The sequence below is a fragment of the Quercus robur genome, chromosome 4 (genome assembly GCF_932294415.1).
Source record: "Quercus robur chromosome 4, dhQueRobu3.1, whole genome shotgun sequence".
Taxonomy (NCBI): domain Eukaryota; kingdom Viridiplantae; phylum Streptophyta; class Magnoliopsida; order Fagales; family Fagaceae; genus Quercus; species Quercus robur.
The window spans coordinates 78,224,635-78,232,879 of record NC_065537.1 but is presented as its reverse complement, the minus strand read 5'-3'; the positions used below and the strand labels follow the sequence as shown (position 1 = coordinate 78,232,879).

Genomic DNA, 8,245 nt, shown 5'->3' with positions numbered 1-8,245 from the left:
ATATCACATATCATATTATCTATTTTACACTGCAATTTATTAAAATATCAAATTTTCTTTATTTTTTTAATAGTTTTTTTTTCACACACAACAACTATTATTCACTCTTTTCCTTCATCGGAGTTAGGATACATAGAGAAAAAAAAAATTTAAATGTAAAATAAATAGTATCAGTTTAAATTTATACGATTACTATAGTAACTGTGTATTTTTAACCAATTTTACATAACTTAATGTAGGTAAATTTTAACTTTGGTTCACTAAAATATATTAATTTTTCAATTATACAAGCACTTATGCAAACACTCTGATAAAAGTGTTATTTACTTGCTGGTCCATTATTCCATCCAAGTGGATCTATAAGTTGTGTCACAGGTTACAAAACTTGGGCAAAAATGGCCCATTACCATCAATTTTGGAAATAATTTGCCCAAAAACACTGTTTCTAAACTATATAGCAATGTACCACTTTTTCTGGTACTCGAGCTTGGCGAGCTCGAGTACCATGTTTTTTTAATCCACTGTCGCCCCATATTCAAGGAGCCCTATAGTGGCGTTTTTAAGCCCTATAGTGACATTTTCGGGCCCTATAGCGGCGTTTTCCTGCAAAAATTTTTTATAAGTCCCCATAACAGGTTCAAGGGGCCCTATAGCGGCGTTTTTAATCCCTATAGTGACGTTTTTGGGCCCTATAGCGGCGTTTTCCTGCAAAATTTACAGGTTCAAAGGGCCCTATAGTGGTGTTTTTAAGCCCTATAGTGACGTTTTCGGGCCCTATAGCGGCGTTTTTTTTTTTTGAGAAGATGTTTGACCAATGAAAAGATGGTACTCGAGCTCACCAAGCTCGAGTATCAGAAAAAGTGGTACATTGCTATATACTTCAGAAACAGTGTTTCTGGACAAATTATTTCCAAAATTGATGGTAATGGGCCATTTTTGCCCAAAACTTGTAAACAAAGGGCCCTTGGATGTGTCACAAGAAGTGCACAGTGACACATCCAAGGGCCCTTCTTTTGGAGAGCCCCATAAACAAAAACAACTCCACCTTCTCTCTCTCTAAAACATCTAATCAGATCATAAACTTCTTACACGAAGCTTTGAGCCTGGGCTGTTCCCTTTGGTGCAAGCTATATTAGGCCCAATGTTGCACAAGTCCAACTTGATTTGATCTACTTAAAAATATTTACTCCAACTTTAACCCATAAGGTTGGGCAGGCCCGTAGAGACCCAAACTCTCAATATCACTGTTGGGCTTCACGAAGTAACCAGAGTAAACATATAGAATTATTTAAAAAATAAAACAAAATCAGGTCCAAGCTTTGACCGTACGTCTTATTTATCAATGCTAGGATTCTCTGATTTTGTTTTCAATTTTTAGCGTACATACAAAATATTGAAATAATATACTTTTTAGTTTAATTATTTTCCTACAAAGAGCAAAAAATGTTAAAATAGTAATACTATCTCACGTACAAAAGAAAAAAAATAAAAAACGTTATTTTCATCACCTATTTGTATTTAAATATCTGATTCTTATCTATTTGAATTCAGATACTTCAATTATCTTTATAAAAAAATACAAAATTACTTCTTCCAAAAAAATAATCTACCTCATGTAAGAAGTAAAAACTACTCATTCTTATCACAAAATTTCTATGGTTTTTTTTTTTTTTAAATTCTTTCAAACATTATAAAATTTTTGTTATCCAAATTCTATACCATTATCACAAATCCCCATCCATCCACACTAATGTATATCATTTTTCTTTTGTTCAAATCTCATTTTTTTTTTTTTTTTACTTATCATCACATTTCTTATCTCAATCAATAAATTCAAATGTCCCATTGGGATTCAGCTTTTTACGATTCTCTATCTCATTTTTAAATATTATTCCATACTACCTTACCTCATTCTTAAAAACAATACACTTGGTTAAATATATATCACTTTTAAGTATTATAACACTAAACTAAAAATAAAATAAAAAATAGCATTATTGCACGTGTGATGAGTCTAGTAGATATATAGTCATATATATATATATATATATATGTGTGTGTGTGTGTGTGTGTGTATTATTATTATTATCATGTTTTAATAACTTTTTGTTATAAAGTTAGTGATTTAAGAAAAAAGATAGTAAAGTTAGTAATTATTCAAACATTTGATTGGTTTAGTAGACATTTAGTATATTATTTATATATAGATGAGCGTAGTTGTGTGGGTTGGCTATAAAAAAAATTAGAAAATGTTACAAAATTTGTATTAACTGCATTTAGTATAAGTTCAAGACAGTTTTTTTCAATGCTTCAATTTTGGGATTAGTAAAGTAGAATTCTAATTAACGCAAAAATTCATCAATCTAAAGTATGGATGCAATAAATAAATAAAAAATCAAACAAAAAAATTGAAAAAAAAAATTGAGAAAGAGAGAGAAGTAACATTTTTTATGTGAGAAAACTATGTATAGAATGAAAAAATAAATATCAAATTTATAATAAGATGTTGAGAATAAGAAGAGTCAATATAAAGAAAGATAAAAGGGTAGAGAAAGAATGATATTAAGGTAAAAAGTAGTAGGGAGATGAAAAGGTAAAACAGAGGGAGAGTTTTGGAAAATTAATAACAAAAATAATGGTTAAAAGATATTTTAATTTTTAAATAATGGAGTTTTTAAGTCACCTTAAATGAGAAAATGTTTAAAAATATATATAAGAAAAATTGAAAAGAAAAAATGATAATGACGTATCTACTGATGTAGTTCAACTAAAATGTAGTAATGATAAATGTTACACTTCAGCTTTTATATAATATATATATATATATATATATATATATATATATATATATATTAAACAAAGCATTTCAATATTATAATTAAATTGAAGTTTTCTGGGTTGATGAATTGTGTGTGTGTGTGGCTCTGTTTGATGGTTTGAGTTTGTGTGTGTGTGTGTGTGGTGATGGGTTTGGAAAAGCCTAGGAAAACCAAAATTACGGTTAGAAAAAAATAATAAAGAAAGATTAAAAAATAATATTATAATAAAAATAGAGTTTTGGGATGTGGGAGGTATTGTAAAATAGTATAATATAAGTAATAAAGTAGCTTTTTGAGATGGTAAAATAGAATAGGATAGCATTATTTGATGCTGATGCTCTAAGTGGCATTTTAACACTTGAGATAGTAAAAGCATTCACAACAGTCCATTTAAAATAGCATAACCTCACAATTCGCTCAACCAACCCGAGAAAAAACACATGCACACACATCAACTCCATGCAAAATCATGCAAAAAAAAATAATAATAAGAGTATAAAATAGATAATATGATTTAGGACATAAAACATAAGATAAAAAAAATGCCCTTTTTTTTCTTCCAATTTCTCATTAAAAATTTTTAATATTATGTGAGGTTAATAAATCAAACTAACAGTATAATAATAAATATACATTGTTCTTTTAGTTGCAAATGTACCAAGTCCACAAAGTCCAAACCATATTGAAGGAAGGTAAAATGTCTTCTTTCAATGGTCCTCTTGTCACAGGAGATTGTGGGTAGTGGAGGTCAGGATCTAAATTATAACCTATGAATTATAAATAACAAATTTCGAGAGATTATATATATATATATATATATATATATATATATCAAGTTCTCGTTTCAACTACCCCAAATAAATGACAATAATTTCATTTGACACAATCCTTGCACTATATTTTCCTTCAAGTTCTCCCAAGAGCATACTAAGATATCTATCTGAATTAATATCTAAGCATCAAATTAGTATCAACATATAATAGGCTAACTCAATTTTATATATATAAACAAACTTATAACAATCACCATACAAAAAGCCCTAAATTAACAAATCATAAGGTATCCAAATTTATAAGCAGTAGAAATAAATTGAAAGCATACATCTCCACAGTATTTTAGGAAAAAAGATATTTTAATTTTTCAATTTTATAATAATATGATGGATTTTTATACAAAGAATAAACCTAAAGTGTTGGATTTTGCTTGCTCTCTATTCAACTGATAGGGTGCATGAACTTGGTTTATTGGCTACGTATGTCCGTTTGTATGAAACTGTGAATATTGGTGTCAAATAGCGTTTTTGGGGCGAATAATGAGCAAAAACAAACAAACAAACAAAAAAAAAAATATACGCTTTTTAAATTTTTATTTTTATAAAGTTAATTCAAACATATGCCTAATTTTATTAAAATACTAGTACTTGTTACTTGATAGTACTAATCCAAGTTAAACAAGCTTATCTCATCCATGGTTTGGCATGCACGTTGCTTGTTTTCTTCTCCCAATTTTGGAAGTCTAACTCGCATGAAGTGATAAAGCAGTTGTTGATAAGAACAAATAAGCTATTTGTTTTTATTTAAAAAATTGCAATTTGTGAAAACACTTGGGGCAACCATAACTTGTAAGCACAATTTTTATTATATAATATGATATAATGGGATTTAATCAGTACTCTTCTGTAGATATATATTTGTTATAATATAAAGAATTATAGATATATAAAAACACTTGTCTTCTGCTTTGCTTTTCAATTCTCCTATGTTTAATTATATTGCTTTGTACTATCCATGCACAATTTCTTTAATTTTGGCTCTCTTTTGTGCTAGGCATTTAGTGTATTCCACAACTTTGTTAGTATTAATAATTTGAAATATAAATTCAAAATTATGAGATTGAGATTTTCAATAAAAATAACTCCTATTTGAGAAGAAAAATCCAAAGAGATAGCATCTCCAGACTGAACAAAGATAATCCTAAGATAAACCTTGAGAGGTAACATCTCCATAAATAAACTAACTAGTAGATAATCATTGACATTTTTCTCAAAAAATAATGCACATAAATTTCAATTCTAGCTCTTGGCAAGAATCATCTCCCAGTCAGTTTTGTGAATGGACTAAGTTGGCTTCCACTGGAAAAGTTTTCAGCATACTCATTGAATGAAGGAGGCATGGCTGGCCACACAAAGGCAGGTCTTTCAGTGGGCACCAGTGGTGGAGGTACTTCCCCTGTAAGTACCTGTAAAACTGTTCTCATGGAGGGTCTCTGGTGTGGATTTGGATGGCAACAAGCCAATGCCAAAACAAGCATGCTCAGCATTCCTTCCTCATCAAATTCCTTGGTCAATCTCGAATCAATGGCATCAAGTATCCTTTCCTGCCTGTGAAGATCCCATACCCAATGCACAATGTTGTTGTTGTAGTCACTTTGCTCATTCTGATTTCCAGGCTTCCTTCCACTGACAACTTCCAATACAAGAACACCAAATGCATAGACATCTGTTTCAACAGTTGCCCTACCAGTAAGAAAAGTTTCTGGAGCCATATAACCCGGTGTTCCTGCAATGACTTTTGTTGTGTGGTGAGTATTTTCGCTTTGTTGAAGGGTACGAGCTAGTCCAAAGTCTCCCAACTTTGCATTGAACTCTAAGTCCAGCATGATGTTGCTGGCTTTTATGTCTCGATAAAGCACCCTCTTTTCACACCCATCATGACGATAATCCAATGCCTGAGCCACCCCATAAATTATGGTGTGCCTTCTTTCCCATCCGAGTGTAGGTTCCTCCATGCCTAGTTCCTCATTGCCATATATGAACCTGTCTAGGCTACAATTTGGCATGAACTCGTACACAAGAAGAAGCTCACGCCTTTCATAACACCAGCCAATCAGTCTCACAAGATTCCTGTGGTGGAGGCTACCAATTGTTGTGACTTCTGCTATGAATTCTTGTTTTCCTTGACTTGAATCCTTTGAGACTCTCTTGACAGCTACCTCCTTATTTGCTAAGAATCCCTTATAGACTGTTCCAAAGCCACCTTTTCCAAGCTTGTTTTTGGGGTTGAAGTTACGAGTTGCCTTTCTCAACTCTTTCAATTTGAATTTTTGTGGAGCCATAGAGGACCCTTGAATTTGGTCTTCTATCCTTGGATATGCATCCTCTGGTTGCTCTCTGTGTTTCCTCTGCCAATACAAGTAAAATACAAACATGCTAAATACAATAAGCACTGCTGGAACTGTGATCCATACCCACAACATCTCTTCATCAGCAATTTTTGAACCATGGAATTCCCACGATCTTAAGCAGTTTGTTTGAATGGCATTGCCGGTTGAAGCTGAGAATCCCACATAAACCTTCTCTGGAAGATAGCTAGAGAGCTCAAGAGGCAGAGAAAAAATCAGCTTATACTCACTTGTTTTATTAGTCTTAGCAGAGACATTCATCACTTTGCCATCATACTGAACCCTTGCCTTTATTGAACTATTCAAATATGGTTTAGAAAGATTGATCCCATACTTGGTTAAAGATACTTGTTCGATTGAGTGGATGCTATTTACATCCAAGCCAACATGGTTATCATCGATATCTTCTTCGTAGCTCTTTCTAGTGTCAAATTCTACTGCCACTATTTTTGCTTGATGGGATCCATTGGTGCTTGCATTTACAATCCCAAGCCATTGTCCTTCGCTTTTCTGTGGAAGAGTGGTATCTGCAGCTAATATAAATGCCATGCCTTCGCCTACTGGAGACTACTTTGGAGACAAATCTGGAGTGATTTTAAGATCAAAGGTGGTATTGAAAGATGCTGTGATCTTTTTGCTCTTGCTCCACAATCTGAATGGCTTGTTGTAAAAGATACGTCCAGAATAATTTGTGATAGGATCATTAGCAACATCTGGTGTAACTTGGATTGCATTCAATAAAATTGTAGTGCCCTCAGTGATAATTAGATTATGGTCATCTTCTTTTTTGAAGGTTGAAAAATTAAAATCTAAGCATCCTACTTGAGTAAGAGCTCCACCCAAGAGGACTGCTAACAAAAGGGACCAAACTACCTGTGAAAAGCACATTCTCCCTATGGAAAACACAAAAATGGTTTTAATAGGTGTCAGGATTTCAATTTTTCTGTAAAGGTTAAGAACACTGATTCAGAAAAATGAAGGCGAGGTTTCAGAATTTGTTTAAGACAATATTGTGTAGTGTTTACTGAAGATATAAGGTGTTACAGTTCTAAAACAGAGCAATTACCCTGTACTTTCTACAATTTGTTTTAAATGTTGTTCAACGCTAGAAAATTTTGAAAATCATGACTTTTTTGAGTAGCATGGAATCATGGAATGGAAGTAGTCATATATGAAGTCGTGACATCTTGCCATCTTGGTGGTCTTTTTTTAATCTTTATGTTTCACTCTCAAAGATGAACGACATTAGAAATACTACAAATTACGTAAATTTTACAATTTGATTTGTCAAATAGTGAAGTTTCAACTATTGAAAAATTTACTATATGGGTCTACAAACTGATGTATAAAATTTTAAACTTACTTATCATGCTATTGATATGACACCCATCATTGTCATGCCAATTTGTAAAACTTATTTATAATAAATCTATAGTGCAAATAAATAATCGGTTCGGTTCAAATTATACCTAGTGTAACTTTGCGCAATGTTACACTACTTAATAACTTGTTATAGAATTAATATTTTGAAAATCTTACCATCAAATTACATGTTTTATATGTTTTTAACATTCTTACCAATTTTCATGTCAATTGGATGTTACTCCATCCGTTCCAGTTTGTTTGTCATTTATTCCATTTTGGGATGTTCCAAAATATTGTCCTATTTCTAAAAATAAAAATCATTAATTTACTAATATTCCTATTATACCCCTACTTTATTTTCAAAACTATTTGAAAAGAAAACTAACAAAATCAATCTAATTGGGCACCTTTTTAGTTGCCTCATTAAGAATAATTTTTTTTTTTAAAGCTGATAAATTAATTTAAGGGTAATTTTGTAAACTTATATATTTTAATGAGGCAGACAAGACAATAAATGTGTTCCCTTAAAAAGTTTGATTTTTCAAACATGACAAACAAATTAAGATGGAGAGAGTATTTACTATTCGATCCATAAACTCATCTTTTATGCATTATTTTAAACTACAAAAATTTAAATTTAAATAATTGATTAATGACATGGTTATTAATCTTTGATCACATTGAAAATGTGCAAATATAGAGAATATATGAAGATAATGTAATTTAATGATGGATTTGTCAAAATTTGCATTCAATTAAAAAATATTGAGTGATATAATATTTCTTAAGAGTTACACCAAGTGTAACTTGAACTCAATCCTTAAAAAATTAATTAAGAAAATTATTTATTTTATTGCTATTGTGACATCAATTAATTCAT

General features: G+C 31.1%; 1 pseudogene; it reads right to left on the bottom strand.

Annotated features, from left to right (window-relative positions):
• Positions 1 to 4,908: 4,908 nt before the first annotated feature.
• On the bottom strand, positions 4,909 to 6,980 carry LOC126724563 (probable L-type lectin-domain containing receptor kinase S.5; annotated as a pseudogene).
• Between the last annotated feature and the right edge of the window lie 1,265 nt (positions 6,981 to 8,245).